The sequence below is a fragment of the Heliangelus exortis genome, chromosome 2, assembly GCF_036169615.1.
Source record: "Heliangelus exortis chromosome 2, bHelExo1.hap1, whole genome shotgun sequence".
Taxonomy (NCBI): Eukaryota; Metazoa; Chordata; class Aves; order Apodiformes; family Trochilidae; genus Heliangelus; species Heliangelus exortis.
The window spans coordinates 75,880,908-75,901,981 of NC_092423.1; positions in this window are offsets into that span (position 1 = coordinate 75,880,908).

Genomic DNA, 21,074 nt, shown 5'->3' on the forward strand with positions numbered 1-21,074 from the left:
CAGAGATTGGCTGTTTACAAGAGGAAATGATCACAAGCAATTTCTAAGACCTTGAAATAGACAAGATTTTACTTGTAGGAGTATTTAATCAACAATGTGTTCAAGCTCTTCTCCATGCAACTATTTTCATCTTTTAGACAAAAGGAAAACATCTATAATCAATTAACACATGGTATATCAAGAGCTGAAATTAAGATTTTCTTTTGAGGAAACAGAATATTTACCAGGTAGAGAAATAAAAGATCCTCTGGTTTGCTTCAGTAAATATAGTTTGAGTTTTGCACTAGGCTGTTGTTTGAAGCTTTCTAAACGGGGGACACTAAGGTATATGATCAGCTATACTCAGAGGAATAGAGTCTGGACAGCGAGTATGGATCAAAGCCTTGGCATTACAGAGCCTACAGAGTGTCTGCAGTCCCAGAGGTCTTGGAATTATGTCAGAATCAGAAACTGCCTTTTGAAAAATGCATGCATCTCTAGATTTCACAACTGCAAAGGTAAAGAGAGTGCAGCCAACTCAGTGGCACTAAGTGAGCCTGCAGACAGTCTGAATGAATCAGTCTCGGCGTGGTGACCACCACCAGCATCTCTCATCCCAGGGAAGTGGCTCCAGGCGCTCCTGTCAGCAGCAGACTCTGAACGGCTGAGTGGACTCCTCTTGCAAAAGAGCAGAGCACCTAGCCATATTAATTTGGTCCCAGTGGAGTTTGCCCTAACAATGGATTTAAAAGTCTTCATATGACCTCCAAATTAATTTATATTCTTGGCAGGTGCGAGTCATTGCACGATTTTCAATAGCTTGACTTGTGCATCTAAATCACAGTGAAAATAATACTTGAAAGCTGTTTCTTATTCATACATTTTTTTCCTCATCTAGTAATATTTAACACACACGAGTCACTAGATAATATATACGTGAAGAAGTTTTGCTTATATCTGCATGAAGTATCCATTTTTGTATCTATAAACTAAGCAGACCGTTTCAGATTATTGACACAAAAGGAAAGACCTCTGGCATTGGTGCAGAATGTGAGGAATGGCTATATCAGTTTTTCACTAGTTTGAATTTTATGATAGCTTTGCTTCTCTGTACAGCAAAGCAACTACCAAATGCTGTTATAATTGTCTATGTATCAACCCACAGGATCAGGAAAAAAATATATCTTAAAGCTCGTCTCTTTTTTTCAACCGACTGACCAGTTGTCTGACCCCACCCAGGAGGTGGGGAGGGTGACAAAAAGTCAGCCCTTTATACTTTCCCCTCTTTGTTTTACTCCTCAAAGAACGATTGTGTCCTGGAGTGAAAAGAAAAGGCTTAATACCTTGATACCATGAAGAAAATTCACTGAGGCTGCTTGAGAGAAGCAGGAGGAGAGAAGGGGACTGCCTAAATGCAAAGACAGAGACACTTGCTCTGCCATCTGTTCTGTTGCACTGTCACCAGGCTGCTCTGCAGTGTACATGGCAGCTGCTCCCTTTTCTGAGAGTTAACATGTGATATTGGAAAGAGAAAACCTGTCCTCCAATTCTGATTGTGCCCATAAAAGATCACAGCCAGTAAGTTTATGGTGCCCATTTATTTGTGATGCAGCCCCTGGTGCAATTCTGCAGAGGCTCTGCTGCCTCTTGTGACAGTGGCAAGCTGCATTTTTCTCTCAGAAATAAATGCAAGTGATAAGCACTGCTATCCTCAGTGGTCTTTGCTTTGCATACATTACCCTCGCTTTGTTTTATGTCAAAGATGATTCAGTAACTTGGTCCTAAGTTCAGGAACAAACAAAGTCTACTGAAGGGGCTGCTTGAAGGAAGGAAATGAACAAAAGCCCCAGTAGTTAAAGGGAAAATAAATAACAGCCTGGCTGTTAAATGAAAGGAAGCGAGACCAATGAGGGATACAAAACTTGGGATACCAGCTGCTAGAGTACAAACTGGGACTAAGGTTTGCCTTTGCCATCTGCAGAGTGCATTTCCTCAGCTATGAACTGGATCTTTACTTTGACAATATGGTGTTAAAGTGTAAACACACCTTTTTGTTTCTTTGGGATTTTAAAGCTTATAAAGAAGGTTCAAACATTTAGAAAGTTCTAAATATTCATTTAGAAGTCTTTGTCCCTGTCAGTTTCTACCACATTTCTTGACTCTTTGTTTCTAATAGTACAGATTTGGTTTCCTCCTGGAGTAATCAAAATTTATAGGAGTCACAAGCCAAGACTTTAATGGCCTGTAACTTTAACATATTTCTATTTTGCTTTATTTTTATAACTGTTCATAATTATGTTTTGTTTCTCTAAGAAGACTGCATGAGATGAAACGTCTTAAAGAAAAGGGGAAATTCCTTCTTCTGGAGATCATCTTCAATAAAAAGCTCTAGAAGCAATGTACTGCAAGATGCAAGAAAATACTGCTAGTAGTTAGGAACCTTGTATTAGGTTTATGTGGCAAGGTTCTGGTAGCCAGAATAGGGTGGAGGAAACTGCCGTGATGGCTTCTGTGAGAAGGCAGCAGAATCTCTGCCCATGTCAAGCAAAGCCAGTTCCATCTGGTTCTAGTATGGACGTGCTGCTGAACCAAGCTGAGCTCATCAGCAACCAGAGAAGGTATTTGTACCCTGAAGGAAGCTGCAGCCAGTGGAGACCTCTCAGTGGAGCAGGAGCTGTGTCCTGCGAAGAGAATCCTATGCAGGAGACCATGATTGATCCATCTCAATGCTTGGTACTCCTGGACCCATCACATCTCTCCAGCTCTGCCACATCAGTCAGTTGTGAGCAACGTGATAATGTTGCATGGCTCTTTTCCTGAATTGGAGCTGTTATGTCCTCAACCCATCCCTAATACTTTAAAATCAGATTGCCTGAGACACCAAAATATTTGTGTTTTGGCAGTTTACTCTTTCAATAATCTAATGGAATCCGAAGGTTTACAGAAATTTACAGCTAATTTAGAAAGTGCTTCCCCAACAAGGCAATAACAATATCTGTATTTATATTCATCTGTGGTCTCTGTGCTATAGATTGCAGTGTGGAAGGAATATAGAAAAAATATTCTTTCCATGTGGATATGCAACTCTGGATGGTGATGTGTTGAGATGGGAATTCTATGGAAATGCAGAAAGGAATTCTTTATACTAATGTAGACCTACAACAATAATTAATGGTAACTGTTCCCATTTTCAGTCCACAGGAAGACATGCTTTAGCTAATTCAGGGGTACCAAGGCCTGGTTTCAAATGCAAACCTTAGAAATATGCGTAGAACCAGACAGTTTGTCACCGTGTGGAATCTGCCAGCCACATTCTGAATAGCATAGTCTATTTCTAAGATATCTGAAACCTGAATTTGTTTTCCTTCCATGTAATGTCAAGTGAATAGAAATCTATCTTTCAATTGTTTCTTGAATGCTGTGCATCCAAAAAGCCTGGTCTAATTTATATAATTACATATAAGGATATATGCATACATATAATTACATACAAGTATATGTGTGCATGTATATACATTATTTTTTTCTACCAATATATCATTTTTCTAATGTAAAACCGTTAGCCTACAACACCAAGCAACATGTTCTTATCTGTATGGCTTTTTTGCATGTTAGAACCTAATTTGAATTCCTATTTTCTTCCAGAAAGGTATTACCGTCCCTTGGTAGCTGTCCAGTATTGCTGCATTTTCTACTAGTCTATTTCTGACGTGCATTGGCAGTAACATTTGAACTGATCTCTTAGAGTGCTTGTTGCAGCAAAATCCATTAACATGCACCTATAAATAAGCTTTCTTTTTAGAAATCTGTCCTCTTGTACAACCTTATTTCTGTCAAAGTGAAAGCATAAAGGAAACTGAGCACCTCGGTGCAGAATCGCTGACACCCTGTAATTTATTGACATATTCTAGGATTGAAAATGATGTAGAAATATAATGAGATGTTTTGTTAGAGCATTAGGGATATTATTTCATTAATCAACAAACCTGGGTTTTGTTGTTTATTTATTTATTTATTTTCCCTGCATCTAAGACATACTGTAGGTATCTAAGTAATTCAAAACTACATTTTGTGGTTGTCAATGAAGATACTTAAAAGATATCTTGTAAAAATATTAATTGTGCTACTCCTCACTGCACACAAACTTTCACATATTCTCATTTACATCAGCAGTGTAGTCCTTTGCATCTTATTTACATTCTTCTAGAGTTTACTCTGTGAACTGTAACCAATCCAAAGTTTGGTATCTGTACGTATGTCATAGGCTATTATAACATATTTTCTCTGTGTGGTACATACCTGAAAAATTTTATCTCATATTTCTACTCTTAAGCTGTGCAAATATCCTACAGCAGACGATCAGGAATGCATTTTTAGTTGTTTGACTTCATGGATTCTTTACCCTGAGTACCATTAATACTATTCTATACTTTTGCCTTACATGTAATTTTTGCCTTGCATCTGTACTATTCCTATTGCATTTGGCAATGACTTATATCCACTTTATGTTACACTTTTTCCCCTGCTTCCCATCTTCCCTGCTCCCATCTCAAATTCACTTATTTTAGAAACCTTTAAATTCCCTTTTCCCAGATCATCTCTTGCTATCTGGCTATCTACTGTCTGCCTATCCTAGTTCCTCCAGAAAGTTTCCCTTTCATTCTTCATTCCTTCCTTACTTCTTAAAAAGGGCAGGACCCAGCTTTTCAAAACAAGTCTTCAGGCTCTTCCGCTAGAGCTTAAATGAACAAAAGGTCAAATTCAGATGCAATGGATAACATCTCATCTCAAAGGGAAGAATTTATTCCCACATACAAAAAAAGCATCTCTAGGTAGGTAATTCGCCTTTATCAACAATTTCAATTGAAAAAGCAGGTCTGAAAGACAATGTAACAATGTGTCATGGTGCAATAGCCAGTGGTGATATTACTTTCAAATGATAATGTTTGTGGACTTTTTTAAAGGGGGCATCAGAGGAAAATCTATGTAAGAGAAATAAAATATAATATTTCTAAGTAATAAAGCACTTCTCTCTTCCAGATATGTGCAGGTACAGCATTTCTCAGTACAATTAAAGGAGAGAATTTTCATTCCCAGTGAGATGAGATTCCCTGTAACAGGAAAGGACAAGAAGCGAATTCTGGCCATTTCAGAATTATGGCTGGTTTTCTCCACAGGAGAGGCTCCTTGCAAGAATTTTAGGAAGCTGAGGGATCAAATTATCTCACTTCAGCTCTATGGTATCTCCATTGCTACTTCCCAGTCTGAGGACCATTATTTGCAATACTGTCATAATGTTTGCATTTGTAATGTGTAATGCAGTATTCAATAGATATTCCATTTTGCAGCTGCAGTCATATCCTACCTAATCTGTGACAAAAATGTACATAATAGAAATAGCCTTTGAAAAAGATAATCATATTTGTAATTATTTTAGATGTTTTCCAGGGAATAACATCTGGAGAAGGAACAGAAGCATGTGGAGGGAAAAAAAACAAAAAAACCAAAAAAACCTCCTTCTTGCATAACTCCTTGCAGCCTAGCTCTAGCTGAGCATTATAATTCTAGTGTTCTTTTTTCAATGCAAGCTGGTAGACCATATGCATTTATTTGATTTTCACTGTTTTATCTGAGAGAGCTTGTATTATCTCAGAAAACTACCAAAGGAAAGAAATCAAGGCAGGATGATAGAGAACAACTTATTCCATCCATTTTCTCTACGCTTCTGAAAAATGGGATATTTAGGACTGGACACAATCCAGCCTTTGTAGATCAATGCCCTCTTTAAAATAACATATTCCCATCAGCTGCTATTGATAAATTAAGACATAACTGTACTGTAGATTTCTACAGTATTAGAAGAATTAGGAAATAAAAACCCCTAAAACCTCAGAAAACAATGGCTTTCAGTCAAATTATTAAACTATTCTTTCTCAGCTTGGTAAAGTCCAAAGTAGGATAATGCACAATACTATTGATAAAGTTATTTTACAACTCTCTTCTATTCTACTATATAACTTTAGAGTGATGATGTAACACTTAGAGAGAATTTCTGATCTTTAAATTACTTCACTTTATCAAATATGAATAGAGAAAATGTGGCTTAATTTTATTCCTGTCAAACCCTGCAGTGTAATTAAGGGAACTAAATCTTGCAATACAGTTCCACTTCAAATTTAATTTAATATATATGCTGTGCCTATAATATCTGCCAGCTGAGGTTCTGAGATGTCCCATGTAGCACCCAGAATATTAAATAAGTGTTTCCACAGTACCAGAAACACAATTTGATAATGATCTTGATCAGGAGTCCAATGAAGGCTAATGATAACTGCAGTGATCTCTAAGCCAGTTCTATATAAAGCAGGTCCTGAGAGAAGACATTAAATAAATTGATTACAGTTTGGATATATTATAACATATTAATCTCACTTACATTTCCTTCCAGCATCTGTCACATGGTATGGCACAGTTAGTCAATTCACAACTATATAGAACTATAAAAAAAAAAAGAGATTTATAAAAATTATAACATAACTGGATAATTTCATCACCAGTGGCATTTACTGTACAAACCCAGGGTTTTTTCTGTGTGCAATTTTGTATCACATCAACTGATTATCATAAAGGTGAGGGTGGAATTACCCCTATATATTCAAAGAAAGAAATGACAGATTCGACATCCAAGGAGGCAGTTCTCCTGTCAGAATATAAACCAGCCTACAGCAAGGGAGTACAATTCAAACACACAATGCCATTCATTTCTTGGAACTGCAATGTATTGATAAAACATTACCATTTCTATTGCTCTTGCTTACAACACTTCATCTACATTTTATGTCTATAAACTCTCTCTTTGAGCTTCAGATTTGGAATAACACAAAAATTGTCGAGAAATGAAAGTCAAGACCAGTTCAGACTGGTTACACTTCCAGGTGGTGATTCCAAATGGTTTGAGAGCCATTACAGCCTCTGAACCTGTGCACATTTGTAGGTGCAAGTAGCTTCATGGTTGCTATTTATAAATACAAATGATGAAGACTAAGAAACAGAAGGCTCTGAAGAAACATCCCGTACAAAAAAAAAAATCAAATGTCTATATAACACCTTCATCCTTATAACCTCCAATCCTCTTTTTAAAAATAATTTTTTTTATATCCCATCACAACCTGCATAATGCCTGCATTTTATAGCATACCTTAAGTCAGCATGTAATTAAATGGGATAATTCACCTTTGCAATCAGAAATTGCCTCTCAGTTGCCTCTGTTATAATTGCATGTGCTGCACAGAGAGGGTAGGGCAAACAAAATCAAAGAACAAGTCAGCATAGACCTGGAGGAGTGGTGACAAGGGCAGCAAGAGACAGATGCTGCAGAGAAGTGCCTGATGCACCTTGGAACTCTATCATATTGTCAGCAACCTGTATTGATGGGCTGCATACAAAGGACAACAATAAACTATGGAGATTTCATCTGGCACATGTTACTGGCCTTTATGGGCAAACTTCTTGTAATCTAAGCAATGCCAGGGGCCAGGTGGCATTATTGTTTATACATACACATAACAGTAACATGACTGTGCTATGTTTGGTTTTTAGCACTGTCTCTGGCATGATTTAAGATCATGACAACTAACATCTCAGACTTCCAAGTATGGTTTTGTGGATGACAAAGTCCAGAGACAGTTACACCATTTCTAGTAATTCCTATATAAGATAAGTATTATTTTATTTTAAGTACACAAACAAATTTTTTGTAGTAAAAAAAGCCCTTGTCGTGTCTTTTCCCCATCTCAAGTAGTATTTTCTCAGGCTATTTTCAGGCAGATGATTTCCGACCTTTTTTTATACCCACTTATGTGTAATATATGTATGACAAACCATGGTGAGCTTAAGAAAGCCCAAGGTGACCTACATGAACTTTAATTTCAACAAATGTATATGGTATTTTTGAACAGAATTTGATGGGTTGGAATAACAGTTTGACACCATTAAAAACCCTAACATATTAAAATCATAAAAATATTGATATTAATATTAAAATAATAAAAATATGGTGATGTTTTATTAGTGCAATATGCTGCATTTGAAATTCATGTGTTTTCTGTTAATAGAAGGACCTCTTTTTCAGCTGTTACTTCTTCATGCTGACACTAATCCATGATAAAAGGAGCAAAGTGAATCAGCTATGATTTTTCTGTAAAGAAGTGATATTGATGAGGTTGGAGGACAATGGTGCCAATCCATAAATCTCATTTTTGTGACTTTGATTCCTTAGAATCACCCACAGTTATGGAAATGCTACAGATTTGCCCCTGTCTTGATGTAAATGTTGAAAGTGAAAGTGATTAGCTTCATCAAGTAGCATTTCACAATTATTTTTGCTGTCACTACAGTTTTGAAGGATTAAACTTTCCTTTATGTATTTTAATAAAGAATTTTAAAATCAGATTCTACTTCAAATACCTTAGTTATAAATACATTTCTTCACCTTGAAGCCACAAACAGAATAAAATGATAATCATGGTTACAGTATGGATATTTAGCTGGAAACCTGTTAGCTGTAGGCTTTATTTACTAAATTCTTTGATTGCCAACTTCAATACTAAATTCTTTGATTGCCAACTTCAATACATCAAAATTCTTTTGCATGTTACCTGCACAGATACACACAGATTTGGACAACATTTTTTAACTCTGTTGATAGATGAGCAAACTGAAGAAGAATGGTTGCTTCCCTAGTACGTCTGAAAACACATTGAAATAATTAAAAAAAATTCAATTAGAAAAATACTTTTGGTTGGAAGAGACAGCTCTGTCTACTACTAAAATATCTGGTGAGAAAGTGTTCTGAATTTTTCTGTGGAAGATTTTTAATTCTGTTAAAGATAGACAGATATTCAATACTTTTAAGATTAATGCAGTATTTTCTAGTTGTTATGACATTCAATTAAACGTGATAAAAATGGATATTTAATAGCAAAATGTTCCCTTGTAATAAAAATACTTTAGACCATGATAACTCAAGAAATTTTGTTTCATGAGAAAATTTTAATTTGTATTTTATCTCAAATTTCAAAGTAAATTTTCAAATAATCAGTAAAGCAGAATAGAAATTTTGTATATAAAGGAAACATGTATTTACATCTTAATTAAATAAACAACCTGAATCAGCAAAATCCAGACTGCTAATGCTTTATGATTACCTGAAACTTTCTGCCTAAAATATGTCTTGATCTTCATTATAACCGATACCATATGAATTTCAGTCTTCTTAATTATTTAAAAATCCAGATACATTCTCTGCTTGCAAATTTATACTGGCTTAATCATTATCAGCAACTGATAAAGTACATTTGTAACACAGAAACATAGAACAGATACTGCATGAAAAATGTTATTTTGAATGTATAGACATCCTCAATACTCACAACTTTGCATCTGCACTAGAAAGGCTCCACACAGTATAGGAACATAATCAAGACATCTCTCTTGGCTTTCACTTATGTGTTCAACTTGTATGTCACTGGGAAGAGCACTCAGACATGTGGTATGTGTTCATGCAAGATCATATGTTCTTTCTAACGTGTATTTTATCTTAAGATATTTTCCATTATTTAAAATGTTATTTCTTCTCTTGCACTCAGACATTTACATTTGTCATTGTGGTTTGGCTTGCAGAGAAACTGGGATTATGTACATGTTGCCATTTGTCAAAATGCTGATGTAGAATGGAAAATCTGCACTTACTGCTTCTGCCTGTCAGACTTCTTTCAAGACCTTCATGCCCAGTGTCTTTTCAACAACAGAGTGAAAAGAGCAGAAAATATTAAAATCATTTTTCAGAAAACTTGGCTTTCTTTAGAAGTGTGGTTATAGCTGCTACTTGGAAGATGAAACAAACAACCCAACAAAACCAAAAGAAACCAGATACACATATGCTTACACATATACACATAACTGTGCCTGTGCATATTTATTTGCATATATATCTATACAATATATATACTTGCAATGCTGAGAACAGGAACACATTAGGTCTATCCATCTACTTCTTTACTGGTACTCTATTGAAGTCTTAAGGCTTGCCTGTTGTGCAGCAGATCTTCCTCAACATTTATTCAAAGGCTTTCACAAAAGCAGCATATGTTTCATATGATGAAATATAGTACATATATAATTCTACTCTTGTTCTTCTTCCAGGCAAATGGTAAGTCCACAGAAAGTTATTTTCTAGAATAATTGTGGGTGACCAGTAACTACTGGAGGTGTTATTTCATACAAAATATGAGACTTAGCTCTAGTTTTGCTGAAGTTGAGTGTTTTTAACTAGATTTTTAGAGAAACTGATAAAACTCGTATTAACAATTGTAAAAAAATTTATCAGCTGTGATGCCAACACTTGTAAATTGGTGTATTTTCTTGTCAAGTTATGATAGCAACATTATATTAAACTACCGGAATTTCTAAGCTCCGGATTCTGAAATGTCACTTTTAATCAAAACTAATTCAGCAAGAATCACTAAACCCATCCTTCTTCCTTATCTGCAGGAGTCTATATTACATTTTCTCATCAAGATGTATTGCCTTTCACTCTCCCTTTAGACAATGGGAGGAGCAGCAGCCTGGATAAATAAAATAAAATTATTATTTGGAAATCTCAAAGATTAAAAATATCTTCAGTTGGTTTCCTTAAAAAAAAAAAAATTAAAAATCCAGATTAATACATGTACAGATATTCAATAGCATAGATTAGAGCTACATTAGATACTTTTTGTTTTCACAGTAGTCTCCTGGAGGAGGCTTATATTTTTAAAATGCTAAATAAATAAATTTGCAGATGTGTTAGAAGATCCTTCTCAATAAAGAGAATTGCCATAGAATTATGTGAGAATTTGAACTCTGGATGTACACAGAGGGGCAAGGATTATGTTTTAATTCAAGTCTGGCGATTCCCTTGGGAATCTTTGATCACAAGCATAACCACACAAATATCCCTCTCAAATGGAAATTTAAGAAACTATAACCTGACACTTGTTTCTGTTCATCAGCTCAGTTGCGAAGAGAACACAATGTTCATCACCATTTGAAAAGCAGAAAACAGGACCAACTTCTGCCTTACAGGGGCAAAAATTTGTCAAAATCAATTCTGTCATTTCTACCTGGGTTATTTTTAGATCTGACTGAAAGATACCACTCTTTACCCAGTTCTACTTCTTCCACAGTAGTTTCCTGATTAAGAGTTGTGAGTAGTTAAGTAGCATTTCAGAGTTCATTATTGAAGTTCTTTCCTCCTCATTTATCTTCTGCAGAATTTGTGTCTCCTGTGGAAGGTCCCACTGTGCATGGTCAGTCAAGTAAGATGACGATTATTATTGTTTATAACATTAAATTGCTACTTTTTTTAAGTGAAAGAGTTTAAGTGACAGCTGAAAAAGGAGTGAAAGAAATATTTTCCTCATCCTACAGACATTTTAAAAAGTTATGTTACACACAAACACAAAAAAATGGTTTTTCAAACATTTTTATAACATTTATGATAATTTTCATAGAAAATAAACTTGAAGACAAGAAATATTAGATATAATCGCTCATTTTACAAATAATCTAGTTAGTTGTATGTGGTTTGCTCTGGTTTTTTTGGTTGGTTTCTTTTTTCTTTTTTTGGTCAATAATGTGTTGAATTCCACCCAATTCCATTCAAATATTTAGATTAAAAAGTATGATCTGTTAGTTTTGGATAGAAAACGTTATCACATAGTTTTTTTCAGACTAGCTTCACAAAAGTTCCTAAATAAATTCTGCTAAAAATGCTTCTTATTTTTTCTGTATATTTATTATTTCTATAGCCTAGAGGACAGTAGGAAAGTAAGGCCAGGAACCATTCTTAGCCTAATAAAAATTGCATAGTTTCAAAGTAACTCAATATGAGCAAACAGTTTGTCTTGCTTTCAAGTGAAGTTACTCTGCACAGACATTTTTGTAACAATATCTTCAAGTCTATTGTCTCACCAAGGGACTGATCCTTTCAGCCGACTGGGTCTTCTAAGGAATGGATTAAGTCATTGAAGACTCCACAAGGGGATAGGATGACATGCCCATAACAGAAAAGTTAAAGAACATAGGAATTAACTCTATCATATGTTTGAGAAGAGATTAAAGTGTCCACAGTTTTCACCATGACATTTCTCTGCTATTCATTAAAATGGGATCATCCTATCTTGAGCTTTGTTAAATTTAGAGCTTTGTATGGTGAGCTACTGCTCTGCAAAAATTCATCATAAGAAAAACATCCTCACCACAGTGCTAACAGAAAGCTGTGCAGAATCGAGGTAAGTCGTGTGTGTGGCTTCTTCCACTTTTTCAATCATATTTTACTTTCTTGCCTATAGGTGTTTAGGTTGTGGAGGACTCTTACACTTTGTTCCTGCAATGAAAAACATCATCTTTCTGTCTAACTCGAACTTCACTGTCACAAATGCAACCCTCCCACCCCTCCTTCATTATAATAATAATAAAACAAAACAAAACCAAAAAAACCATTCCCCCCCCCCAAAAAACCAACCGAACCCAATACACCAACCAAAAAAAAAAAAAAAAAAAAACAAACAAACCAACAAAAATCAAGTAAATACTCCTAAAGATATAAAAAGAAAAAAAATACATATTAAAAAACCCAAACCAAAAAAAAACAGGGAAAAAACCCCAGAAATAAAGGCTAATTTAGAGGCTGTGCTTCTTTAACAGTCTTTGGTTGGCACCAGCCCCTGTTTAATGAGAAAATGTCCAACTCAGTAACTATAAAATGGATTGAATCAGCTTCACAGAGATGCAGCATTGGAAGAAGTGCTGACTTTGGTTATTTCACAACTGCTAGATGTGTCATTATAAACTGTAAGTTAATCAATTCTGAAAGTAATTGTGGAGCACAGTTGAGAAACAAAAGCTGACCTGAGGGGGAGAAAAGCATGTTCTTAAGTGCTGAAAGAGGGACTTAGCACATTATAGATTTTTTAATGAAATAGATGTTCATGTAATATCTGTAAAAAATACTAATGCCTAGTTTACTGATTAGCTAATTAGAAATACACATTCTGAAATTGATGAGGGCAGTGGCATAATCCAGACATGAAAAAAAAATCCTGTCACTTTTAAAAGGTGCACTGAGCAGATGCAAAAAAATGGATAACTTTTTAATATCGCAGAACTATAATTCCATGGAACTGGAAATACAAAGGAATTTGTTCCTTTACTGTGTGGCATTTCTCTTAGCTCTGATTAGGGTGGGTTCCTTTTTAAAAAGGTACACAAGTAACAAAAAGAGCCCAGGAACCATTTACCCACCAAATTCAAGCATTTCTAAGGCTCCAGTTCTGCCTGGCATCTTACAATACTGCACGTATATACTTGCACAGGACATCTGCAACTCATTGTGAAACCTGGAAAAGAGGAATGTTGCAAAAAGCATCATATACAAAATTACACAAAAGCTCACAGCAAAGAAAAATCTCATCTTCTAGATAGTTTTTTTGATAACCTCTGGGTTTTTCACTGAAGTGGAAAAATAAGAGAAGTTTGACCTCAAAGAGATTTTCAAACTTAATGTGATTTATTTCTCTGGTAAATATACCAAACGAAAAGAATGTATTGTAGAGAAGACTTGAGATCAGATAATATAATTTGTAACTTTTGACAAGTGAGACTGAACTTATGTAGTCTCCATTCTTGGAGGTTTTTGAAACCAGACTTAATAAAATCCTGAGCAACCTAGTCTGATCTCACTGTTAAACCTGTTCTGAGCAGTAGTTGGAATTAGGCACCTTTAAGGCTTCTTCTTAAATAAACTATACAACTCCCTCTCCAAAATCAAGCACAAGGGCTAATATACAGTATCTAAATATTTCCTAGCTTTTAGGGCAAAGTTTTCCTGTCCTAGGAGGTGCAGCTAAGAAATACGTGTGTCTTTAAAAGCAATCACTTGAGAAGGCAATGTCTCTAATGGCTTGTGCAGTTTGAATATTAGATCTTCAAAGGATCACTCCTTCTTGACAAAGAAGAGATTAGATAGTATCTCCCTCTGTAAACAGTTCCATTAATTTTAACAGGGCTATGTAGTGAGCTAAATACAGCTCCACATGTTTAAGTGTACCAAAAATCAGTGATTGCAGGTTCTGTCAACTCATGTCCCAGAAATATAGGCAGTAATGAAAAGTCAAGGCCCTAAACTCTATTTTATGTATAAACACACAGCACAGTAGCAGTGTCCGCTACTTCCTTCAGTGATTTAACTCACAAATACAAATAATGGTTTCCAAATCTGGTAGGTAATTGCCTTTCAACAAAAGCCAGAGAGCATTAACATTTCTACCTTTTGTCTTGCCAAGCTCTGTCATAAATGTAGCAATGATTTTAATAGCAGTGGAGAGATGTAAAGTATCACTGAGCTAACCATCTGATATGAGCATGCTCCACACAGAAGTAGAATTTCAGCAGAAAAATGGGGAAGGTAGAATGCACATGTTTGCCCCAGTGAGGCACAGTGTCTTATTTCTTAGGCTGAATTCTTCCACTCACTCCTCTTCATGATGAACTGGCTCGTGCCTCATAAGCTGCTGGCTGAAAAATTACCTCTCTGCTGAAAGCCAAACAGCATATTTTAGCACTAATGAAGAGATTTTTGTGGTTTTGGATAAAGGCTTGACTTCCTTTGTCTTCCTGGCCATGTGTTATTTATTATCCTGGGAAGAACTTGTGTGTGAAGTGTCTTTTATCTCTTCTGTTCGAATTAAAGAACAACTTGTGACAGGATAAGGAGAAAAAAATAATAAATTTTGCTTACATACTACACAAAGAAGATCATGTTTGTCAGTTGTGCACCATTATTTCAATTCAAAAAGACCAATGAATTCCGCAGGCCTATTTTGCATTTGAATGTTTTGCACAATATAGTAAACTAGTTAAGAACAGAAACAGATGCACTGGAAAAAAAACTTTAGGAAGTTCATCTTACTGTATGTGGCAAAAGTGTTTAACTTATTCAAACAACTTAATTTACTACTATAAACTGTATATTTACATAGTCCTGGGGAAGGAATAACTCAAGGTGCAAACATTTTTTAAAAGTAGAAAACCTTACCCGTGATCTTAACTTTACCTTAATACATACAGACATGAGCTCATAATTTCTTCTGTGAAAGAACAGAATTTCTTTTACCTGGCTTTACTTGACTCTACCTTGGTGTTAGAATACAGTGAGAAAACCAGAAAATAGTCTAAGCTAAATAACCATAGCAGTTCAGTCCTTCATATGTAATCTTTAATAAATGAGTTGAGAGTCTGCAACTACAACTCATAGGGTCTTCTCATTAAAGATTAAAATATAAGTAGAGCTGTTTATTTATTTTTTTTAATGAAATCCCTTTTAGCATTTGACAAAAAATATACATGTGGGAATAATTTTTTTACCTCTCTTGTTCTAAAAATCTCCCAAAAGCAGAGCAATCAAGTAAAGGAAAGGAACTTCCTCCATACAAACATTTGTAGACAAATTAAGAAAATTCATAGTATACTTTATACTGCACAGGGGTAACTATCCCTCCATCCACTGGTAACAGAAAAAAAAGATAATGGTAAATCATGGATTCATAGGACATTTGAAGTTGAAAGGAAACTCTGGAGCTGACTTATGCAACCTTCCTTTTCCCAGACAGGGCTAATTTTAAAGATTTTGCCCAGCAGCACACCAACTGGGCTGCAAAGCAAGAGTTGAGATTTGGCTGCTGCATCCCAATAAGGAGATAGAAACTGCTACCAGAGAAAAAAGCCCTAAAATAGTTATACATTTTTGAAACAATAGAAGTGGGTATCAGTTCAACCAGAAGAGGGAAGCTTCTTGAACACTGTTGTAGGCATTTTTTTGAAAAGTTCCCATGAGGAGTGCTAGCAGACGATTTTCAAATGAAACATCAAAGTGTTCAACATGAGATGTATTGGTTTTCAACTGAGTATGAATTAAATTTAATTTAGTTCAATATTACAGACAAATTACTTGATCATTTTTAAAGACCATTTTTGCACTTGCAGTATTATAAAAATATCAAGACCTTTTCCTTTAGTATTCTTACAAGTTAAACAAATGTTGGTTTGTTGTAGGTTTTTTTCTTAAGGTTTCTTCTGAGTTGGCATGTTCTGAGCCACTTACATTTTTTATCATCTGTCTCAGACATTCAAGTAGGATTACGGTGGAAACCATAACAATGATCTCTGCTCAGCTGGAGTCCAGACTCTGCATCAATAGGTGGATATAAAGCATGAACGTGTGACAGAGATCCTAAGAAAAATGAAGTATAGACAATTAGCATTTGGGGTGCTTTCTGGGAAACAAGATTTGAGAGCTTAAACTTCTTCAGGCAAAGAAATTCGATCCCTCACACAGGCAAAGTTGTCCATTGGGAAACGGGTGAGTCTTCTCATGTTACTTTACTAAAAGCGTTTAGAAACCTCTTGAATTTTTTAAATTCAGCAAGTGAATATCTCAGGGGTCAGTATTGAATATCGATAGTTGACCACCTGAGGCTTCCTGTTGTCTACTATCTGTCACCTAGAGTATCCAATTAAAGAGAAATTGTATCTCTCGCTTTAAGGTTTACTTACTGAGTTTTCTGCTTCAGCATAGTAAACGAGTAGCCAAACAATCATTGCCCTAATTTTGAAGCTGACAATTGTTTTAGAGTTGTAAAGTAATGGCCAAAATAGAGCTATAAAACAAAAATTTTGTAGTAAAATACATAACTGAATTACCTAGAATAAATGTCAGGGCTCACAGACACTGCTGAAATTTTCTTCATCCAAATGACACAGTTTTATTGAGTCACTAGAACTGAAAAGTATTAGCATACTTGCAGCAGGCAGTTATTAGCTTTTCTTAAGGAAGAGATAATAGGAAGCAGAATTAGAATACAATTAAAAACTTTATGAAATATAAAACTTCTTTTCTCTGTTTAATTCTTTTCATATGCTATTTTCCTGGTCTCCCTTTAGCAAATTATTCGGATTTTGTTGTTGGGTTTTTTTTGGGGGGGGGGTTGTTTTTTGTTTTTTTAGTAGTTTCGTTTTGTTATTCTGTGTCAACTGACTTTAATTTCCCAGGGCTTTGTTCAAACTTCCTTTATTTCTTTCTTTTCCACAAAAGAAATAAAGTAAGGTTCTGATATAAATAAAAACTAGACCTTCAAAATATAAGATATGAAAATCTGCACTTTTGCAAGTTTTTATTTTGTATTCCCCATTACTGTACTGACCTCCTACTTAGTCCACACAGTACAAGTGCATATGCCACATTTTGAACAGGAGAGAGAGAAAATTAAACTAATCTAAAATTTGGATGCTTTCTTCTAGTGGTGTGAATAAAACCAGCATTTTTTAGGAGAAGAAGTAAGTTTCTTTTCATTTTACCAGTGCTTCCTTTCTTGGGAGGCAAGGGGAGACTATCAAATGTTAGAGGTAGTAAGTGATCCACTGCTTTCCCTTTCATAACGCCTCCCAAACTTTTGGTGACATCCTTTAGTAAAACCATCTCATTGAGCAGAGTGTCTGTTTTCTTGGACAAAAGCAAAATCTCTGGGGTAGGACAGGTATTCCTTGTCATAGGAAATATGCTGTTTATGCCTTCTGTCATAAAATATTCAAAGAATGAGATTAGTGACTGGGGATTTTTAGCTCTGGTGGTGCACACAATGATTCTGGATGATGCTTCTAACTCTATTAATATTTACTTACCTTATTTTCAATACATGTACCTGCCGACAACATTAGACAGGACACTTAGGCTTTTATAAGAATAGTCCTCCAAAACTGAACAAACCTGGAAGGAGAGGTCTATTTTTAAAAGAACTGGAAGGAAGGAAATCAATGCCAATCCTGCACACACTTAAGCACCTGCAGAATTTAATGATGTGACTACACAGTTGGAGATAAATAACAAGCATTTAGCATACAGTTAGTGCATTCTTCAGTGATTGCAAGGTCAAACACTTCTCCTTATTCAGGCAGCAGCAACAACTGATATGAGATGTAATGCATTTTAAGATATAATTTTAGTTCACATGGACATTTCTTAGTACTACTACTACTCCAGTTGGTGAAAAGATTAGTGTTTCTTTGCCACTTTTATCACTAGATAAAATATTACTTAATAAAAATCACTAGTTGTAAAATGAAGTGAAGGCATTTTGAAATCCTTTTCTAAGATGAACTTAGACTGTAAATCAAGTTCTTCAAGTTCTGATTAGTGTAAAATACCTGTTAAAAAAATACCAAAATGCAACCAAAAACCAAAGCTTCATGTTTTTAATGCTTTTCTTTTTATATGCCAGCATTTCTGTAACACTTTCTTTAACACACTTGTAATACTAATTTTCCCACATTTTGCAGTTTTCCTGTTTTAAGCCATAGGCCATTCACAGAGCCAGCAGTCACACTGAACAAGTCATTGAGCCTGATGCATTCTATCTGTTTCTATTGTAAGCTGGTATAGTTGCAAAAGGTTTGTGCATTGTAGTTAGGGAAAAATACTAAAACCTCATTTACTTTTTTTCCTAGAAAAACCATGAAAGTTCAGAACACAGATGATACTTTCCCATTCTGTGCAAAAGATAACAGAGAAAGTAACCCAAGTTTGTCTCTCCATGAGGTAAGGAATTACATGAAGTAGAAAACATCCGACAACCAAGCAGGAATTGGGGCTGATGATGGCATCTTGGTAGAGAAGAAAAATGGCAACGTGCTGATTTTTGTTCTAGGGAGACTGAGAGCTGGCTAACTCTTCCTGCTCTCAGCAGGATATAATTGCAACATAGCAGAGCAAAATGAACAGCACACCCACTAGTGACTTCAAGACCATATCATTTTATTTCTTTTACTGTAAGCATTCTTTTATTTGGCAGTTGTGTATTTGAATTAAATATATGCAGCTCTTTCACTCTTGCTTCCTTTTTCTATTGCAGAACTTGAATTAAGACATCAACTCCTCCATCACTGTTTACCAATATTGAAGGTACAAACATTCCACTGGAGGCATTATGGAAAACAGGATTCATTAGCAAGAAACATCCACATACTTTCGTGACCTCAGAACCTGATCATAAGGGAGAGAGTGGGATGTGTTAGTAGCATAAACAAAGATATTTAGCAGAGGAGCACGTCTTGTACTGTATAGGTATATAGGTATACTTATATGTATATTGTGTTTCTTAGTTTGGAAAGCTTAAAAAAATCCATTATGACATTAAAAAAAATCTCAGGAAAGTGTAAAAAAACCAAGATAAGGTTTACCAGAGTACTCAACTTGATTTAACTGAGACTGCAAGAAAAGGTAGAAAACAAATTTACAGAACAGTGGTATGACAAAAATCCACATACATAATCAGAATTGGAAACAATTGTGTGCTGATAGGACCTAATACTGTCCTTGTTATCAAATAAAAATAACACTATAAGACTGTATCATTCAAATGACAGAAATTAATGGAATGCAGAAAAGTGTTTCACAATGCAGTAGCAGAACTGAATCTTTACTTAATTACTAATCTGAGAAATAGTCTTAGAGACTGTGCAGAGGGCTGACTGTCTGCTAGACCCAGACACTCACTGCCTATCCTCAGCAGAACTGGGGAAGCAAATAAGATGGAAAACCTCATGTTGAGCTAAAGACAACTTAATAAGAAAAGCAAAAGCCTCACACAGAAGCAAAGTAAAAAGAGGAATTTATTCACTACTTCCCACTGGCAATCAGATGTCCAGCCATTTCCAGGAAAACAGGGCCTCAGTACACACAGTGTGCACACACTGTACGTGCTTAGGAAGACAAATGATACAACCAAAAATATCTCTTCATCCTCTTCCTTTATCTAAGCTTTTATTGCTCAGAATATGGTATGGATTATCCCTTTGGTCAGTTTGTTTCAGCTTTACTGGCAGTGTTCCTTCCCTCCCACTCTCTTGCCCACCTCCAGCCTACTGGACTTTGGATAGAAATGGTTTGGAAAAAAATCTCAATGCTGAGCAATCACTGCTCAGCAGTAGGCAAACTATTGGTGTTTTATCAACATAGTTCTAGCTACAAATGCAAAGCACATGACTTTATGGGCTGCTATGAGGAAAATTAACTTCATTGGAGCCAGATGTGTAATGTTAATCCCAGGGGAAAACATGTTAACAGAGAGACAGCATGATCCATATGTTTAAATAAGATAGATGTAATTGGCATTGCTTAGCATTGTGTTAATAATTACTCCAGTTGCATATACACAATAGAATAACTTAGTCGTCAAGAAGCAACCAGAAAATGTACCTCCCCATTCTCCTTCTTTCTGCTTCTTCACCAAGAACTTGCTTGGACTGCAGAGAAAGTGTAAGAAAAAGACCTATCTCACCGCTTCTTCTCTTTTCCACAGAACTCATGGCTGTGACAACCAAGATCAAGTGATCCAAATGAAAGCAATCCTTTTTCAGCAGATCAAGTCCTATGTGAAGCTACAGAAAAATATTCAGCATATATTTCTTTTTTCCGAATGCACCTACGGTCAGAAAAAATACAATAAAAATCAAAAGATAAAAGTAACAAAGATGTCCAAACTGAACAATAGATGGTCCAATAGATGATGTGGTAGCTTGAGTATATTGATTTTTTTCCACTCTTGCTTTCAAAGGAATCCTCTTTTAGGACTAATCCTTGTGTATCAATAAAAACAAATGTAAAGGAAAATGTTTTAAAGTGAATTTTCACTTGACGTTATAAGGGGCTTGTTTCAAGCTCTGATTGAAAGTTTTTCCAAGCCAAGCTTACTTCAGTCTTGAGGAAACCCCATCACTTGTGGAAACAGTCACCACCCTGGTCTATTTCCTTGACAAAATTGAAATAACCATCTCCTCGCCCATCTGCAGGGCTTTGTCTGGGCCATTCTTGCATCTCTGCATCTTGAGAAGTCTCTTGGTCTTTGATAATCACCTTCCTTGGACGATAAATAGAAGAAACCCAAATCACCCACTACTCTGTTAGCACAGGGACACCTGTGAGGCAGACTTTTTTATTAATT